The following is a 21,930-nucleotide window of genomic DNA, read 5'->3' as shown; positions in this document are numbered from 1 at the left end:
GTGTTTTGTATTTATGGATTTGAGAATGCTGGGTGTTAACCAGGGACTGTTCAGTCTCTTAGCTGTCATCTGTTTAGTTTTTTTAGGGCAGTGCTTGTTATAGAGGTATTGGGTCTTTTTTAGAAAATTATTAATACATTCGTCAATATCTGTATAGATTTCTAGCTCAGTGTGCCAGTCAATGTTTGCTACTGCTGTTGTGAAGTTATTAATGGCTGCCTCATTGTGAAGTCTGAAGGTGACTTTAGTAGTGTCTTGGGGTAATTTACCAAGAGTTGTTATGAGAAAAGTAGGGTAGTGGTCTGTGGTATTATCTGTAATTATGCCTGATTTTAAAGGGGATATGGTGTTGGTCCAGATGTGGTCAAGTAGGGAAACACTAGTCTCTGTAACTCTTGTAGGTTTTGTTACTGTTGGTAGCAACATACAGTTACTCATTGTGTTTGTGAATTCAGTAACGTGTGGGTCCTGGTCTTGCAGGAGATTTATATTGAAGTCACCTGAGAGTAGTAAGTGATCTTTGTTCATGCGTGCATCAGTTATCATACTTCCTAGGTTTTGACTAAATTGGCTAATGTTTGACTGTGGAACTCTGTAGATGTTTATCAATGTGAGAGGTTTTTGTAGGTATTTGGATTTGAATTTGGCTATTATATATTCCCCATGTTCATCCCTTGTGCAAGTATTAGTGATACATTCTAGTTGGTCTGAGTAGTATATGGCTGTGCCACCCCCTTGTTGGTCTGGCCTACAGTTGTGTATGGCTGTGTAACCAGGAATGGCATAGACATCTGTACTATCAGGCTTTAGCCAGGTTTCAGTTAGTGTAATGATGGACATATTGGCATGTAAGGAATTTAGTAATGCTATGAGGTCATCGTAATGCTTGCTTAAAGATCTGATATTGTAGTTAAAGATAGTTATGTTGTTGTTGGCACTGAGAAGTGCCTTTGATTGTTCTGCAGTGTAGTAATTACAGTAACTGTTTGATTCATTTAAGTCATTAAATAAGAGGTTGGTATCAGGATCAATGCTTGTAATCATAAGATTTGTAGTGAATTTATAGTTAGAATTAAGTATAAAACAAAGTAGATAGTCTTAAGCTAAAAAATAGCACCTGAATTATTTAACAAATGTAAAATAATGAGCTAAGGTAGTTTTTTTTTTTTTTTTTTTTTTTTTTAAGCTAAAATAAAGGAGACAATATAAAAGGGACTAATACAAATAAAGTGATGATAAAATAATGGAGCTTGGGAATATGATAGTAGGTAGTACTATAAAGGTAATTCTTTAAAGTTAGAATTAAAGTATAAAATAATAATATAAAAGGGACTAATGTAAGTTGTGGTGAACAATAAAGTGGTAATCAAATAAATGAGCTTTGGAATATAATGGCAAAATTGTGAACTTATTCTACTTTAGCACCTGAGAATAGCACCTTGATTATTTTAACAATTGTGAATATATAAACTAGGGTAGTTATATAAAGCTAAAATAAAGGAGAAAATATATAAGGGACTAAAATTAAGTAATGGTAAACAAAGTTAAATGGACAGGTGGTCACTATGAAATAATATTGGTTTAGGAGTAAGATCTGATTTGTAAAATTAAATAAATTGAGCAGTTTATTGCACAATAAAAGTAAAAAAAATGAGGTAGTTGGTACTAGCTAGCAAAAGATAGTTTTGGTACTTGCAAAAAAGTAATTGGAATATACACTAATTGCATACACAATGAAAAGTGACTAAAAAAACAAGTAGTGATAAACAAAATTAAATGGACAGGTAAGAATAATGAATATTATTAATTTGGAGTAAGATTTGACTTGTAATTTAAAATTATGAGCAATTAATAGCAGTATAGAGTATTGGAGGTATTTCATTAGCTAGTGATGAAAAATAATAAAAATAATAATGTACAATATAATAGTAACGTACACTATATGCACCACACGTATATATGTATTAAGGGCACTTATCTAATCTGTTAAAGAAATGTCAGCTTTTCTAAGGAAGGTAGAGAAATCGTGTTCATTTGAGATAGTATATTGTTGTCCTGTTGATGTTTTCCTTACTAGTATTTTCCCATCTCACGTGAAACACTGATGTATTTTGTTTTCCTGTTTAAGTTTTCTCAGCCTGAACAGAAGGTTTTGACGTTTTTTGTTAGACACTCATTTATGTACACTCCATTTTTCATTGTAATTGCTGATTTAATTAGGTCCTTTCTTTTATCGTATGAATGAAGTCGGATCATTATACTGTGTTTACTTCCTGGTTTTCCTAACAAACGTGTTTCTTTGATTTCATTGTTTTGCACGATGACTTGTACGTGGTTCTGTATTATCCTGATAGCAGTTTCTTTGCACTGAGCTTGTGTTATGTCACTAGGAATGTGTGGACTGTTTATTATTACTGCATCAGACAACTTATCTTGTTCAGTTTTGTCGTCTTGGAAATCAAGGTATTCATTTAGTCGAGTGTGCATGTTCTGATTCCAGTCCTTGATTGCTTCTTCAACCTTCATATTTATTGTTGTTATTTGCTCAGTGTGACTGGCTATAGCTGCTTTTAGAGTATTTTCTGTGTCAACACTTCCCGATGTAATCTTTTCTTCAAGGTTTTGGATCTTATTCTCGAGGTTGGTTATCTTGGATTCTCGTCGCTCGAGTGTTGCTTTGATATCTTTGATTTCATTTTCTAGAGCAACGATGTAGTCCTTGATATTGTCAGGAATAATCATACCTGAGTTATCATGGGTGAATCCTTTGAAGGGAGTGGAGTTGGAGGGGGAGTCAGCCATGTTTGTTGTTGTTGTTGTTGTTCCCTGGGTGGCGGCGGTGAGGGGGGTTGATGATACACTGGCGTCCTGCTGGGTAGACAAGTTGAGTTCTAGGGTCCTTGCTGTTATTCTTTTATTACTGGTGTTGTTTCTTCTGCGATATCCTTTCATAGTATCACTGAAGTAGATACTGTGTAGCAATGGAGGAGAAGGCTTGTTTTCTCGGAGCTTGGGTTAAGTGATTGTCTGGCAACGGAGGCAGTGTTTGGGTTAGCAGGGCTGTCTTCCTTAGATCTTCTAATTATTGTTTTATTCTTCATGTCTCATTGTTGTCTGCGTAGGTAAGTGTAAATTTCATGTAAAAATTTTTTTTAATACTTTTGGGAGTCTGGAATGGATTAATTGGTTTTACATTATTTCTAATAGGAAAAAATTAATTTTTGAAATCATCAAATTCAGCTTTAGTCACACTCTCTGGAACGAATTAATTACTATAAACGAGGATCCACTGTACTGTATTAAGTAAGAGAGAAAATGATATAATTGAACATTCAACAATTAGAGCAAATTTGAAGCATTCACTACAAACATTCAATAGGACATTTATGAATGTATGATTATGGATTTGGTAGGGTGTGCAAAAGAAGAAAATTGAAAGTGAATACAGGAAAGAGTAAGGTTATGAGGATAACAAAAAGATTAGGTGATGAAACATTGGATATCAGATTGGAGGGAGAGAGTATGGAGGAGGTGAATGTATTCAGATATTTGGGAGTGGACGTGTCAGCGGATGGGTCTATGAAAGATGAGGTGAATCATAGAATTGATGAGGGGAAAAGAGTGAGTGGTGCACTTAGGAGTCTGTGGAGACAAAGAACTTTGTCCTTGGAGGCAAAGAGGGGAATGTATGAGAGTATAGTTTTACCAACACTCTTATATGGGTGTGAAGCATGGGTGATGAATGTTGCAGCGAGGAGAAGGCTGGAGGCAGTGGAGATGTCATGTCTGAGAGCAATGTGTGGTGTGAATATAATGCAGAGAATTCGTAGTTTGGAAGTTAGGAAGAGGTGCGGGATTACCAAAACTGTTGTCCAGAGGGCTGAGGAAGGGTTGTTGAGGTGGTTCAGACATGTGGAGAGAATGGAGCAAAACAGAATAACTTGAAGAGTGTATCAGTCTGTAGTGGAAGGAAGGCGGGGTAGGGGTCGGCCTAGGAAAGGTTGGAGGGAGGGGGTAAAGGAGGTTTTGTGTGCGAGGGGCTTGGACTTCCAGCAGGCATGCGTGAGCGTGTTTGATAGGAGTGAATGGAGACAAATGGTTTTTAATACTTGACATGCTGTTGGAGTGTGAGCAAAGTAACATTTATGAAGGGGTTCAGGGAAACCGGCAGGCCGGACTTGAGTCCTGGAGATGGGAAGTACAGTGCCTGCACTCTGAAGGAGGGGTGTTAATGTTGCAGTTTAAAAACTGTAGTGTAAAACACCCTTCTGGCAAGACAGTGATGGAGTGAATGATGGGGAAAGTTTTTTCTTTTTGGGGCCACCCTGCCTTGGTGGGAATCGGCCAGTGTGATAATAAAAAAAAAAAAAAAATGATTATGGGGGACCAAGCTACTTCACTACACTGGTAAATCAGCAATGTCAACAGTGAGTTACCCAGGCAGAAAGGAGGCTTCGTTAATAGTGTCCTAAGCTACATACTGAGAAACTGGAGGATTGCTCTCAGCTTACCTTCCGCCAGACAAACACTCTTCACACTAATCTCGTTCATACCTCTCCTCCCTCTACAGATGTTCCTGGTGTCTACTCTATTTCTTGCTCCTCCTGTCCTCTTCAATATTTCGGAGAAACTGGTCGATCTCTTTCTGACAGACTTAGGGAGCACAAAAATAGTGTTAGGCTTGCCGACACTAACAATGCTCTTTTCTGTCACATCAGAGATCATAGCCATCCTATTGACTGGTCTTCTGCTAAAACTGTCTTCCCTACTTCCAACTCGAACAGTCGCCGTCTAGTTGAATCCTCTCTAATACACAACTTTCCTTGTATGAATCTTAGCCCTGGCTTTGTCTCTGTAGATGCCTTCCTCTCCCACTACATTGTAAAATGCTCCAAAATTCATAACACCCGTGACTTAACCTGAATCCTCATTTTTTCTTTTTCTCTTTCTTTTTTTTTTTTCTTCTTCCTCTTCCCCTTTCCTCTTTCCTTTTCTCCTCTGGGTTGTCTTTCTCTCTCCTGTCTCGTGTTTCTGTTCCTTCTTCATTTATTTCACCACTTCCCCTTTCACGCACCTCTGTGCGCTTGCTCTCCCTCTATGGGCATCTAGCTCTCTTGCAGTGCTCCCCTTCCTTTGTATTTGACTGGCTCGTCATCCTTATTTCCCACTTCTACCACTACCACTACTACTACCTCTTCATCTTCTACTACTACTACTACTGATGAAATTAAGACATGTGCGGCGTCTGGTTGTCTTTGTTGTGGACGTTTCGCCATCCAGTGGCTGGCTGGATGGCGAAACGTCTACGATGGGGATGCCCGGGTGTTGTGCATGTGTCTTGATTTCATCTTGTCGGTATTATATACAATTCTTGTACTACTACTACTACTACTACTACCACCACCTCTTCCTGCCTATATATAGCCATCCTGCTCCACCTCCGGTTAGTGTGACTTTGTCAATGGTCCAAGTCGGACCGAAATGTCGGCGTAAGCTTCTCTCTTTTATGTGCGGGTTATTTGTGTATCGTTCCAGTCACGGTATTGTGCCTTTTTGTTATTCACCCACTTTATGCCCTATTTTTGGTCCATTCCAGTCTACCAAATTCATAATTGCTTCACTAGTATTCATTTTATGCTGTCATTTGAGTAAAAGAAACCATCCACATACCTATTAGAGCTACCTAACAGTGGTCAGAAATTGGTAATTTGGTCAATTTCAAACAAATTTCAATAGATGCCAATTTCAAAATAGGGTCCAGAATAAACAATGCAAACATTCTCAGCACTAAAATAACATTTTCTCTGTTCCTCAGTCATGTCTCCACACCACTATTATATTACACTTGCTTTTCATTTTGAACTTTTATTCACACATATAATAGAAGATTTACCGTTAAGCAGTCTACTGCATTATTGAATTAATTGCGTAAATATCTACCCATTCATGACTGTGTATTAGACCATTCAGTTGGACATGCATTCGATGGTAACGTCACTTGTTTACTCTTGAACATCGGAAAAAATTGAACATTTCTCTTACTTCATCTCAATTTTAACCCTTTCAGGGTCTGTCACGTAGATCTACGGCTTCACGTTGAGTGTCCAAACTGTAGATCTATGCCAATATTCTAGTGCCATCAAATTTAGCGCGAAAGCACTCATAGGCCTACATGTGAGAGAACGGGTCTGTGTGGTGGGTGTGCGCCATAAACAAAAAATCTAGGCGCCCGCATAGCATTGTGGGAGCGCTGGCTGAGATACCCTTGTTCACCATGCCTCGTCGCAAGGCAGCTCTCACTTCATGGAAAATAGGGACTCTCCTCTTCCTATCTGATAGTTCTGACAGTGATGGAAGTGGAAATGAAGACGAATTCTTTGGCTTTGATAAGTTAGTGACCGAAATGAATGACCAGGATATCGATAATATTGCAGAAAACCCTGACGATCCTCAACCTTCTACCTCTGGTGTGGGCTCTCGTCAGTCATGGTCGGTTGTACCTCAACGCAAGATTAAACTATTATTTTCGCGTGGCCAGGCCTCTGACTTCAGTAATGATGATGATAGTGACATGGATTATGATTTCATTGCTCTTGACGATCATTCGAGTAGTGATAGTGAGGAAACATATTCACCAGTGAAGCGTCGGTACGTTCGCCGAGGAGTACATCCCGTGGTCCTACACCAGGTATAGATAGTGACAATGAGGATGATGTGGCTACACTTGACATGGAAAGACCACAGGCATCAGTAGATGGTGGTAGTGGTGATGGTAGTGCCACGGCCATGCGTGACTCACCAGCCGAGGCTGGGACCCACGCTGCTGACTCCGCAGTTCAAGGACAAAGCGGTGCATCACCCACCAGCCCACTACAACCACAACTACCCATACAACCAGCCTGTCATGTCCAGTATCCACCAGCAAACCATATCTGCGATTGGCAGCAAAATCCCAATTTTGTTCCCAAGCCTCACCACTTTGATGACAAAGTGGAATTCAACCAATTTGTCCCCTTGGAAGCACTGCAAATGAACTGGAATTCTTTGAACTATTCTTTGACCACCCATTGATGGAAACTATTGTCAGGGAAAGTAACAAGTATTTTGAGTACACCATGGCAAATACGATCATATCACCAGTCAAGACTACACCGATGGAAAGAGACGGCTGTTGCAAAAATGTATTTGCTTTTTGCAACAATAATGCTTATGCCTCATGTCTATAAGCATAATATAAAAGCATACTGGTCCACAGATCGGCTAATTTCTACCCCAGTCATCAGTGAAATCATCCCAGTGAACAGGTTTATTTTACTGTTATGCATGTTGCACTTCTATGACAAAACCAGGCCTGACAGAAGTGATAGGTTATACAAGATTAGAAATGTTTTTATGTATCTCAAACAAAAGTTCAGCATGTACTTTTATCTATTCAAGAATCTTGTAATTGATGAGTCTTTGCTTTTGTTCAAAGGTAGGCTGTCATTCAAGCAGTATATACTGAGCAAGAGGAAATGCTTTGGTATAAAACTGTTTGTACTCTGTGACTGTGACAGTGGCCTGGTATTGGATATTGTTGTTTACACAGGAACTAAAACATTGAAAGATACCAAGATGTTATTGGGTATCTCAGGTGATGTAGTGAGAAGCATGATGGCACCTTATCTTGGTAAGGGGCATACATTATATGTATACTGATAACTGGTACACAAGCCCATTACTCAGTGATTTCTTGCAAGTGAACAAGACACATGTGTGTGGCACAGTGCGTTCTAATCGTAAACATATGCCCAGGCTCAACGCAGGTGCTCATGGTGATGACGTGCAGGTGTTTACTGCCAATGACATCATGGCATCCTCCTCCTCCTCTTCCTCCTCCTCCTCTTCTTCCTCCTCCTCCATTGCTTTTGGTCTCAAACTCCTCGAAATCATGAAATTGCTCTTCACTGACACTTCTATCTGTGTTAGAGCATCACTTGGGAAGAGAAGAGCCCCAGATTTGCTGGGGAGTCACATATTTCTTACGGCTAAGCATGCTGAAAAAGGACGACTGAAATGGCATTCCCACAATGCACCACTGGCTCCCCGATTTTTTTTTATATGGTGCACACTGACCATGGAGACCCATTCTCTCACATGTGGGCTTACCAGCTTTCTCCTGCTTGATTTGAAGCCGCTAGAATTTATGCATATAAATACATCATAAACAATGGCACGTATGACGTATTTATATGGCGTAAACAGTCAAAAGGTTAAGTAGACATAATTTTATGGTGAATTTGTCCAAATGTGAATTTGGCCAAGGGAAAATTAAATACTTGGGATTTGCATATTGGACAAGGAGAAGTTGCTCCCTTGAATGCCAAAGTAAAAGCCCTCTTAGAATTTCCTACCTCTAACCCCTTGACTGTCGCAACCCCAAATCCTGAGGTGTTTCCTGGTGTCGCAAAATTTAAAAAAAAAAAGTTTCTTATGAAATGATAGAAAATCTTTTCCCGATTGTAATGACACCAAAAGAACGAAATTTGATGGAAAACTGACGGAATTACGCTCTTGCAAATTTAGTAACCTCTGTGATATTTACAAATTGGCGATTTCACCCACTTTGAGTACTATTTTCAGCTAATTTCATTATTCTAGTTGACCAAACTCATAGCTATTTCTTTAGAACTCCATTTTTTCTATCGAATGAGTACAAGAAACTGCCCATTTACTGATTTCAACTACCCAATAATGTGGTCAGAAATTTGCAATTTGGCCAATTTCACGAAAATTAAAAAATATGACAATTTCAAAATAGGGTCCAGAATGAACAATGCAGACATTCCTGGATCTAAAATGACATTTTCTCTGTTCATCAGTCATGTCTCCAGGCACCTCTGATATTACTCTTGCTTTCTATTTTGAATTTTTATTCAAACAAAAAATAGAAGATTTACTGTTATGCAGACTACTGCAATATTGTAATAATTGTATAAATAATGTCAACCCATTCATGACTGAATATTAGAATGACTTCTTGGACATTTATTAGAAAGTGACATCATTTGTTTACTTTTGAACATTGGCAAAAATCAAACATTTCCCCTAATTTGAGCTCCATTTCAAGGTTCTTTTCATAGTAAAACCAATGAAAATTGCCTCTATTTCTATAATATGTTTTCCATTCTATCAAATGAGACCAAGAAAACAAGAAAACAACCATAAACACAACATGAAAATAAACCACAAATTCGGCATTTTAATTAAAAAAAAAAGGGTCAGAGTTTTTTTTCTCATTATGCACTGAGTGCTGCAGGATTTTTTTTATATGGTGCACACTGACCACACAGACCCATTCTCTCACACCTGGGCCTACCAGCTTTCTCCTGCTTGATTTGAAGCTGCTAGAATTTATGAGTGAGAGCTTCCTTGCTGCTAGGCACGAAGAACAAAGCTACTTTGGAGGTGTTCCCACAAAGCCATGCGGGTGTCCATATTTTTTCTATAGTGTACACACTGACCACTCAGACCCATTCTCTCAGATGTAGGTCTACCAGCCTTCTCATGCTAAATTTGACGCAGCTAGAATTTTGGCGTAGATCTACGGTTTGGACCCTCAATGTAAAGCCGTAGATTTATGGCACGGACCCTGAAAGGGTTAAACAGCATCACAACATAATATCAACCATGTACAGTGTAATACACTCTATCCTTTTATTTGTCTAACTATTTGTCATAAGTGATTATTTACCGTTATAAGTGTATTTTTTACTTTATTTTTAAAACTGTACGTTACTTAAAATTATTAGTTGCAAAAACAAGGCACTAAACCAAGTGCTTAAGAGTTAACTTCTTATTGACTCTTATACCCAGTGCCTTATACATTTTTAGCTTTAATATTAATTTTAACCCTTTTAGGGTCTGTCCTATACTTCTATGGCTTTGAAGCAAAGGTCCAAACCGTAGAACTTCGCCAAAATTCTAGCAGCTTCAAATTTAGCGTAAGAAGGATGGTAGGCCTACATCTAAGAGAATGGGTCTGCATGGTCAGTGTGCAAAGTAAACAAAAAATCTGGGCACCGGCATGGCATTGTGGGAACGCCATCTCAGTACGCTTTGTTCACCATGCCTCACAGCAAGGAAGCTCTCACTCCAAGGCAAACTGGGACTCTCCTCTTCCTAACTGATAGTTCTGACACTGATAGAAGTGAATCTGAAGAAAAATTCCATGGTTTTGATCAATTTGTGACTGAAAGCAATGCTCAAGATATCAAAAAGAGTGCTGAAAATCCTAACGACCCTCAACCTTCCACCTCGGGTGCTGGTGTGTCTCAGTCACATTCAGTTGTACCTCATCGCAAGAGAAAAGTAATATTTTCACCTGGCCAGACCTCAGACTTGAGTAATGGTGATGACAGTGAAGTGGACTTTGATTTTATTGCTCTTGATAACCATTCGAGTTGTGATAGTGAGAAATCATATTCACCAGTGAAGCGTCAGTATATATACCACTGCATGCACTCAGGCAGTGTATCATGTGGAGTTCCAAGGGGACAGAGTACATTCTTGAGTACATCCAGTGGTCCTACACCTGGAATAAACAGTGAAAGTGAAGAGATGATGTGGCTATAATCTGTATGTATAGACAACAGGCTTAAGTAGGTGGTGGTGATAGTGGTGGTGCCACGGGCACACAGCATGACGCACCAGCCCAGGCTAGGACCCATGCCACTGACTCATCAAATCCAGGATAAAGCGGAGCATCATCCACCCCCACATCACAAGCTGCACAACCACAACCAGCTTATGATGTCCAGTATCCACTAGCAAACTGCATCTGGGATTTTTTTTAGATTTTGCCACCAAAGTGGCTAGTTTATTGTGCACCCCATATCCATCCTGTGGACGGTAGCGCGAGAGCATATGGATACACAAAAGGCCTAGGAACTAGGCCCCAAAGGGTTAACAGGAATACATATGGATTTATATCTACATATCTATAGTTCACTTATCTGTTACAAGCAAATTTAGGAAATTTGCTTAGTATATCTGGTATCTTATTTTCATTAATAAGATATCTTGACATGTCACATAGGTTATTATACTGTCTGTCTCTGTATTCCTCAATAAGTGGACAATTAAGCACATAGTGTTCAAGAGAGTGACCATATGCCTGATCACATAATTTACATTTAGTTTGATCATCATCTGTGTGTCTCCCAAACTGCCAGAAGCACTTGTAACCAAGCCTAAGCCTGGCCACTACAACATCAGTCAGTCTGTTCACATTGCAAGTTGCTCCATAAACATACTTATCTACGTTCATGTTATCATAGTGGGTTATAGATCTACTCAGGCTTCTAACTGCATTCCTATAACAATCATTTTCATTATTTACTTCTCTCCTAATATTATTCCTAATGCTAGACACAGTTATACCAAAGTTATATTCTGCGTTCTCCTTCTGGATACTCTTCTTGGCTAACATATCAACTTTATCATGAAGGAGTAATCCAATGTGTGATGGGATCCATAGCAATTGTACATTAATTCCTTTGTCCCTAATTTTTGAGTATCTATACCTGGCTTCCCCAATGAGCATGTTGTAAGAGTCATTATATGAGCCAAGAGCCTTCAATGATGACATAGAATCAGTAATGATGATAGAGTCAAGCTCAGTGTCATAGGTTAGCTTTAGCGCCATTAGGATTGCAAACAATTCGGTTTGCAGTGTAGACGCCCAGTTGTTAATTCTTATGCCTAACTCAACAAATTTATTATCGTTCTTAACTAGGGAGGTGGCAACAAGAGCAGATGCAGCCCTGCCAGAAGACTCCTGTTTAGATCCATCAGTGTATATAACTTGTGATAACTTGTTACTACCAGCTAGGTGAGAAATTTCTTCTTGAGCAGTTGCTCTAACAAGAGATTTAAGGAAGGGATTACTAGCAATGAGCTTCTTGGGAGGAACTTGTAGGTTTATTATTATTTTTTTTTATTATCACAATGGCCGATTCCCACCAAGGCAGGGTGGCCCGAAAAAGAAAAACTTTCACCATCATTCACTCCATCACTGTCTTGCCAGAAGGGTGCTTTACACTACAGTTTTTAAACTGCAACATTAACACCCCTCCTTCAGAGTGCAGGCACTGTACTTCCCATCTCCAGGACTCAAGTCCGGCCTGCCGGTTTCCCTGAACCCCTTCATAAATGTTACTTTGCTCACACTCCAACAGCACGTCAAGTATTAAAAACCATTTGTCTCCATTCACTCCTATCAAACACGCTCATGCATACCTGCTGGAAGTCTAAGCCCCTCGCACACAAAACCTCCTTTACCCCCTCTCTCCAACCTTTCCTAGGCCGACCCCTACCCCGCCTTCCTTCCACTACAGACTGATACACTCTTGAAGTCATTCTGTTTCGCTCCATTCTCTCTACATGTCCAAACCACCTCAACAACCCTTCCTCAGCCCTCTGGACAACAGTTTTGGTAATCCCGCACCTCCTCCTAACTTCCAAACTACGAATTCTCTGCATTATATTCACACCACACATTGCCCTCAGACATGACATCTCCACTGCCTCCAGCCTTCTCCTCGCTGCAACATTCATCACCCATGCTTCACACCCATATAAGAGCGTTGGTAAAACTATAATCTCATACATTCCCCTCTTTGCCTCCAAGGACAAAGTTCTTTGTCTCCACAGACTCCTAAGTGCACCACTCACTCTTTTTCCTTCATCAATTCTATGATTCACCTCATCTTTCATAGACCCATCCGCTGACACGTCCACTCCCAAATATCTGAATACATTCACCTCCTCCATACTCTCTCCCTCCAATCTGATATTCAATCTTTCATCACCTAATCTTTTTATCCTCATAACCTTACTCTTTCCTGTATTCACCTTTAATTTTCTTCTTTTGCACACCCTACCAAATTCATCCACCAATCTCTGCAACTTCTCTTCAGAATCTCCCAAGAGCACAGTGTCATCAGCAAAGAGCAGCTGTGACAACTCCCACTTTGTGTGTGATTCTTTATCTTTTAACTCCACGCCTCTTGTCAAGACCCTCGCATTTACTTCTCTTACAACCCCATCTATAAATATATTAAACAACCACGGAGACATCACACATCCTTGTCTAAGGCCTACTTTTACTGGGAAATAATTTCCCTCTTTCCTACATACTCTAACTTGAGCCTCACTATCCTCGTAAAAACTCTTCACTGCTTTCAGTAACCTACCTCCTACACCATACACTTGCAACATCTGCCACATTGCCCCCCTATCCACCCTGTCATACGCCTTTTCCAAATCCATAAATGCCACAAAGACCTCTTTAGCCTTATCTAAATACTGTTCACTTATATGTTTCACTGTAAACACCTGGTCCACACACCCCCTACCTTTCCTAAAGCCTCCTTGTTCATCTGCTATCCTATTCTCCGTCTTACTCTTAATTCTTTCAATAATAACTCTACCATACACTTTACCAGGTATACTCAGCAGACTTATCCCCCTATAATTTTTGCACTCTCTTTTATCCCCTTTGCCTTTATACAAAGGAACTATGCATGCTCTCTGCCAATCCCTAGGTACCTTACCCTCTTCTATACATTTATTAAATAATTGCACCAACCACTCCAAAACTATATCCCCACCTGCTTTTAACATTTCTATCTTCATCCCATCAATCCCGGCTGCCTTACCCCCTTTCATTTTACCTACTGCCTCACGAACTTTCCCCACACTCACAACTGGCTCTTCCTCACTCCTACAAGATGTTATTCCTCCTTGCCCTATACACGAAATCACAGCTTCCCTATCTTCATCAACATTTAACAATTCCTCAAAATATTCCCTCCATCTTCCCAATACCTCTAACTCTCCATTTAATAACTCTCCTCTCCTATTTTTAACTGACAAATCCATTTGTTCTCTAGGCTTTCTTAACTTGTTAATCTCACTCCAAAACTTTTTCTTATTTTCAACAAAATTTGTTGATAACATCTCACCCACTCTCTCATTTGCTCTCTTTTTACATTGCTTCACCACTCTCTTAACCTCTCTCTTTTTCTCCATATACTCTTCCCTCCTTGCATCACTTCTACTTTGTAAAAACTTCTCATATGCTAACTTTTTCTCCCTTACTACTCTCTTTACATTATCATTCCACCAATCGCTCCTCTTCCCTCCCGCACCCACTTTCCTGTAACCACAAACTTCTGCTGAACACTCTAACACTACATTTTTAAACCTACCCCATACCTCTTCGACCCCATTGCCTATGCTCTCATTAGCCCATCTATCCTCCAATAGCTGTTTATATCTTACCCTAACTGCCTCCTCTTTTAGTTTATAAACCTTCACCTCTCTCTTCCCTGATGCTTCTATTCTCCTTGTATCCCATCTACCTTTTACTCTCAGTGTAGCTACAACTAGAAAGTGATCTGATATATCTGTGGCCCCTCTATAAACATGTACATCCTGAAGTCTACTCAACAGTCTTTTATCTATGTGATATTAAATGAACACATCTTCCATGGAGGGGTGAAATGCTCTTGTTGCCTACAGTGATACAGTTCATGCAGGTTATAAAACTTAATGCAATTGCACGTTTTCACAATCCATTTAGATCTGTGTGTATTTACCTCTAGACACTTGGTAAGATTCACTGTGACAGTGTCTGGTTCGTTTCTCAACATTCTAATACCGAGTACAGTGTTAATTTCAACAATCCTATCACTGATACTAGAAATACCAAGCTCCTTCCTCATATTAAGAACTTTTGTAGATCTGGGACAGCCAAGAATAATCCTGAGAGCTTCATTTTGCATTAACTCCAAGGGTCGGAGAGAACTTTCTCTAGCTAATATCAACATGGGAGCAGCATAATCAATTAAGGACCTAACATAGGCTATGTACATCATTCTCACGATTCTCACATTTGCACCATAGTTGGGATTGTAGCCAGCAACAGCTTTGAGAGCATTTAGCCTAGCTTTACATTTCTTGTTTAGTTGTGGTATAGTGGATTTGTTAAAGGGTACATCTACACCAAGATATCTGTAAGTTTTAACGTAGCTAATGATTTCACCCTGCAAATAGATGGGTGGGGGATGTCGTTTGCTTGTTAATATCTTAGTTTTAGAGGAAGATATTATGAGGCCTAGTCGATTACAAATTGCTTGAACTTCATTAAGAATGGTATTCATCTTCTTATGCCCTGTTGTATGGATCATGATATCATCAGCATAGCTTATAGCTATATGTTTAGGTGAGGCAGGTAGAGCATTTAGGAGAGCATTAATCAGAATATTAAATAGCATGGGACTAAGAACTCCTCCCTGCGGTGTACCTAAAGACATTTCTTTAGAATCACTTCTGAAGCCTTGGTAAAGGACAGAGGATACTCTATTTGACAGGTATCCTATTATCCAGCAGAGTAAGCTACCACCAATATTCATTTTGGCTAGTTCATGTAGTATAACGGTTCTGTTCGCAATATCAAATGCAGATTTTAGATCAAGAAAAGTGGTAAAACTAGTAGAGGTGTGTGCAGTGAGAAAGGTGGAAATACAGTTCTGCACACTTTTACCTTTCATGAACCCATAGAGGTAGGGGGAAAGTTGATGTCTGATTCTGTAGTACAGTCTGTTAAGCATCATTCTTTCAAAAGTTTTACAAAGACAACTAGTTAAGGAGATCGGCCTAAATGTATCAGGCTGTTGGGGCTTAGGGATAGGCACAATGAGACTATTGGTCCAGGAAGTAGGAAGAACGCCCTCAATGTAACTGAGATTATACAGTGCCAACAAAGGGTTATCAGGCACGTGCCTTAGAGTTCTGAGAATATCATAGGTTATACCATCCTCTCCAGGAGCAGTTGATCGACCTTTGGTTAATGCATTATCTAATTCATACTCGGTAAAGAGGCAATCACTCTCATCAATATTTTGGCTCATAAAATTAATCAGTTTCAACATTTCTTCAGAAGTACTCTCTAAATTTTTTCTAATATGAGATGGAAGGCTTTCATGCCTGGATGTTTTGGACCAGTCATTTATGAGGTCATTTGCTTTTTCAAGAGGAAAGGGATGAGCAACATTGCCAGTCTTTTTCCTGGTTATTTTATTTATACCTTTCCAAGCCAAACTCAAAGGGGTGGACCTATTTAATCCACTAACAAACTGTTCCCATTCCTGTTGCCTAAGTTCTTCCTTTCTATTCCTTGCATTTGTTAGTGCAGCTTGGAACGTTCTGAGCAGGTCTGGGGTTCTACATTCACGGTATGCTTTACCAATCCTCCTAGCTGCATGTGTTAGATTGCGCAGCTGTGGATCATTATAGTATTTACATTGGTTGTTATTGTTATTTATAGTGGAGGGTTTTTGTTTCCTATTCCTGCCCACTTGATCTGTGAGAACACTCTCAATAGTGGTAATTAAATCATCATTAAATTTTTGTGTGCCAATGGGCTCGTAATTCTTATACCATTGATCCAAGTGGTTAATAAAGTTGTCTCTGTGTTCTGGTTTGAGAATAAGTTTCCTCCTTTTGTATTTAGCTCCTTGATTGCTGGAGATGTGATCAAGATTGACAGTTGTTAGTCTTGGGAAGTGATCAGATAGAAGATCATCAACTATGACAGAGTCATGCATCGTATATGATGTATTAAATCCAAGACACAGATCTAGTATGCCACCATATATGTGAGTAGGCTCAGTAGTGCCCACAATTCGAACATTATCATGCTCATTTAGCAATCTCACTAGTTTAGTTCCATTGGTGTTTGTTATAGACCCACCAATATTCTTATGTCTGGCATTAAAATCTCCAAGAATGATGGTAGGTTCACTATTGATGCGATCTGGTAAAGCATCAGGTCGAAGCTGGTTCGCTGGGGCATAGAGATTAAAAATGTTTATGGAAAAATCGCCTGCATATACTTTGACACCATGATACTGCATGTTAACTCGACTCTGCAAGGAAAGGAGTGAATGTGGCAAGCTCTTTCTGACATACATCACACAACAGTTGGTTGACCTTAGGTTATAAGCTGCATATCCAGGCAAGTTTGGTGGAGGTGCTCCATCTTTCAATCTACATTCCTGCAAACAGATGACATCAATATTCTTGGTTGCACTAATATGATGTAAGTCAGGCAACCGCTTCCTGATGGAAGCAATGTTCCATGAAAAGATTTGTAATGTATCCATTGTAGTGAGTTATTACAATCTCTTGCTCATAAGATGGTAAAACTATTATGCTTTGACTACAGTGTGCAGATACTTAAGAGCAAATAGCATAGTTTGTACGTCTTTATCTTCAGGACCTTTATTTTTAAGCATTTTTCGGCATTTTGGCAGCCAGTGATAAGGCAAGTCTTGAAGGCAAGAGTTATGGGCTTCTTTCTCACAAATTGCTGGAAGCTGAACGGAGATTGCTGCACTTTGGACATCATCACCATGCTCAAGAGCATCATCCTGATTACATATATTTATTAAACTTGTCAGGATCTGTTCAAGATGCTCAATTTTTTTCTGGAAAGTTGTTATAATATGAGGAAGGTCTAACGAATCCAATGCCTCTCCGGAGGATGGCACTTCTGGGTTAGTGCTTTCTTTAACACCTATCACCTTAACAGGTACCATGGTTACATTAGTGTTCTCTGTTTCATCATTCATTGCAGGTAGGTCCTGTGCATCTGACTCATCTCCAATTTCCAGGGAGGTTACCTGTGTGGTGTCCGTCTCACTGTTGTAGTTGTGTGTATTGGGAGAAATGACAAACTCATCCCCATATTCAGGTGTAGCCATAGGTATCTGTAGTGGCAGACCAGTAGTTGCATATGTGCTAGCAGGGATGGCTAGCTCCTCCACAGCTGGTGTGTGTGATGGCATTCTGGTATCACCAGAATCCTTTGCAGTGAGGTGGGGTTCTTGCACACTTTGCAGAGGTTCAGTCTCAGATCTGGCTGTGGTAGACTGGATGGCCCCATCCTCAGTTACCATTAAAGGACTGTTATCAGGTTTACATCGAAGGTTGTTTGGGTTCTGACTGCAGTCCTTGTGGGAGACTGTAACCCCAACTTCTTTACAGTTAATACACTTAAATTTTCGGCTGTCAGGGCCTACTGTGCATTCTCTAGTGGAATGTTTCCCAGCACACTTACCACACCAAGAATGTAGTATTCCACAGTCTACTGCAACATGGCCATAGTGCTGGCATTTGTAACACCTACGTTTAGGGGGTAGGTACACTTCGATGTTTAGGAAACGTAAACCATGCACCCAGATATTCCGGGGGAGGGGCACAGGACCTACCCAACTGGCAATAATTTGGGATTTACCTTTAAGTCTTTTAGGCTTGATGATATGCTCACTTAGAGTCAGATGGGATGGGTCCATGCAGAGAGGGTATCCAAAGATTATGATACTGACCCATTTTTTAAAGTGGTGAGTGTCTGATGGAGGTCGGAGCAGCTTAATATCCCCATAAGGTGTACTAAGTAGATCATTAATCAGCTCTTTATTCTGTTCCACAAACACAAAGTTGTGTGTGTTTTTCCTAAATTGGATCCTTGAGTTAGGATGCTTGTTTACAGCTTCCATTAGCCATGCACACTTAGCAGGCAGCGGGGTGTTGTCAGGGAAGTTCAGCTTAACACATTCTTCCTTTGAAGAAAGACTTCTTGCAGCCTCTGTGCACCAAGGACGTTTAGTATCACATTGTGTACGAGTCAAGTGAGTCTGACTACGTCGACGCTCTAGCCCTTTCTCACTTTTTCTCTTTTGTTTACTTTTAAAGGTCTGGAAGCTATCTTCATTTCCATCACCTGCAGAAATAGGTTCCTCTATGACAGTTGCCATGTTTGCCAGTGATGATATCTGGTGTAAGACTCACAACACAAGAATTCCTCGCTTATCTTTCCCTTATAGCTTATGCAAGAGCAAATATTCACTACAAAGTCAGAAGTCCAAAATAGATCACAAGACACAAGTGCTCAAGTTCAATTAACACCTCCAACCATACTCAACCCAGACCACCACCACTCAATACGACACACACCCCACCAAAAACACACTCAGAGACCTCTTGTATGTGTGGTAATAATATGGTACATACAATGATATAATGGATGGTACAGGAGGCCTGGTCACAGACTGGGCCGCAGGGGCGCCGACCCCCGGAACTCTCTCCAGGTAAACTCCAGGTAAACAGGTGAGGTCTTACACCTTATCACAAATTACAAAGATGAAAAGAGAGAGAGAGAGAGAGAGAGACAAAGTAGGTAATATTGAGCATAAAATTAGAATTCTGACATACATCACATTAAACATGAAGTTCAAATTCAATGATAACTTCCACTTGAGTTAGTTCAGGCTACTGCCACCTAATGTACCTCACTGAAATAATAATATAGCAGACATCACAATGAATGCTGAAGACAACCTGCATCTGGGATTGGCAGGAAAATCCCAATTTTGTTCCCATTTCCTATCAGTTTGATGACACTCAAAAGTAGAATCTTGCCATCTTCTTCCCTTGGAAACACTGCAAATGAACTGGAATTCTTTTAACTATTCTTTGACCAGCCCTTGATGGAAAATATTGTCAGGGAAAGTAATAAGTATTTTGAGTACACCATTTCAAATACAATTATATTTGTTTTTTGCAACAATAATGCTTATGCCTCATGTCTATAAGCATAATAGAAAAATCATACTGGTCCACAGATCGGCTAATTTGTACCCCGGCCTTCAGTGAAGGCATCCTAGTGAATAGATTTGTCTTACAGTTACGTATGTTGCACTTCTCTGACAAAACGAGGCCTGACAGAAATGACAGGTTATACAAGATTAGAAATGTTCTTATGCATCTGAAACAAAAGTTCAACATGTACTTTTATCCATTCAAGAATCTTGTAATTGACAAGTCTTTGATTTTGTTCAAAGGCAGATTGTTGTTCATGCAGTATATACCGAGCAACAGGAAACGCTTAAGTAAAAAACTGTTTGTATTCTGTGACTGTGACAGTGGCCTTGTATTGGACATAATTGTATACACGGGAAGTAAAACATTGAAAGATACCAGGATGTTATTGGGAATCTCAGGTGACATGTGATAAATAGTTTAAAAAACCATTTATCACATCTGTCAGACACTGCTACATCATGGGATCTTGATACAAAGAATTCTTCACCCTTGTCCAACCTTTGGACGAAGACCTACTTTGACTAGTGGATGGTACCACTATCACCCTGCCTCCTCCTGCTTTGCCTTACCTGACTACAGTATATGAGCCACCTCTATGGCCCTATGCTGTACTTTCTACAAGATTGATGGACTGAACACATCAACTCCAGGCTGAGGGACTGATTACCTCAAACACCTCTCCTTACACGTCTTCTGAGCCTTGTTTTCAAAGCAGTAGCAGGCAGTTGTATTAGGAAGTAATCACCATGCCTCAGACGAGAGGGTAGTTTATGATCAGTTCGCAGGCGTTGTTCTATTGCATGTGTTGTTACTTGGTACTTGAATAATATTTGTCTAATGACAGACAAACAAAATTGACCATATGGTGGTTTGTTTCTGGTCTTCAACTTATACATATTACACATAAGTGTACAAAATGCCTGTAGTCCACTTTGACTTTCATCAAAGTGATGGGGATTGTAAACAAAATTGGCAGCTTCCTGCCAATCCCAGGTGCGGTCTGCTGGTGGATATTAGATACTGACAGGTGGTTGTGGAAGTTGTGGTTGTGGAGGTAGGTTAGGTCAGTAGGTGGGTGAGGGTGGTCTTTGTTTCAGCTGAGCTGACTCAGTGGCACAGGTACCAGTATGTGGACTGGTGTGGGAGGCATCCTGGGTGTTAGTGAACTGGTAAGGGTCACATCCTGTGCATTAGCTGACTGTTGTGGGAGGCATCCTGGATGTTAGTGGACTGATGTGGGTGGCATCCTGGGTGTTAGTGCAATGGTGTGGGTGGTATTCTGGGTGTTAGTGGACTTATGTGGGTGGTATCCTGGGTGTTAGTGGACTAGTGTGGGTGGCATCCTAGGTGCTAGTAGACTGTTGTAGGTGACTTTCTACACTTAGTGGACTGGTGTGGGTGGTATCCTTGTTGTTAGAGGACTCATGTGGGTGGCATTCCAGTGTTAGTGGGCCGGTGAAGGAGGCATCCTAGGAGTTAGTGGACTTGTGTAGGTGGAATTGTGGATTTTATTCGAATACTGTGCGAGACATCCTGGGTGTTAGTTGACTGGTGGGCTGCATCATGGGTGTTAGTGAACTGATGTGGGTGACATCGTGGGTGTTAGTAGACTGGTGTGGGTGGAATCCTGGGTATTACTGGACTGGTGTGTGACACATCCTGGGTGTTAGTGAAATGGTGTGGGTGGTATCCTGGGTGTTAGTGGAATGGTGTTAAGGGGATCCTAGGCATTAGTGGACTGGTGAAGGTGGCATCCACAGTCTTAGTGGACTGGTGTGTGTCACATCATGGGGGTTAGTAGACTTGTGTGGGTGGCATCCTGGGTGTTAGTGGATGGGTGTGGGTGGCATACTGGGTGTCAGTGGCCTGGTGTTGAGGCATCCTAGTTAATACTGGACTGGTGAAGGTGGCATCCAGGGTCTTAGTGGACTGGTGTGGGTGGCATTCTGAGTGTTATTGGACTGGTGTGAATGATATCCTGGGTATTAGTGGACTCATGTAGGTCATATCCTGCATGTTAGAGGAATGGTATCAGTCACTTCCAGGATGTTAGTAGAGTGGTATTGGTCACATCCTGGGAGTTAGTGCACTGGTGAGGGTCACATCCTGCATGTTAATTGACTGGTGTTTGTGTCATTCTGGAAGTTAGTGAACTGATGTGGGTGGCATCCTGGGTGTTAATGGACTGATGTGGTGGCATCCTGTATATTAGGGGAGTGG

The sequence above is a fragment of the Cherax quadricarinatus genome, chromosome 44 (genome assembly GCF_038502225.1).
Source record: "Cherax quadricarinatus isolate ZL_2023a chromosome 44, ASM3850222v1, whole genome shotgun sequence".
Taxonomy (NCBI): Eukaryota; Metazoa; Arthropoda; class Malacostraca; order Decapoda; family Parastacidae; genus Cherax; species Cherax quadricarinatus.
The sequence above is the reverse complement of the archived record's forward strand: the minus strand, read 5'-3'. Positions refer to the sequence as shown.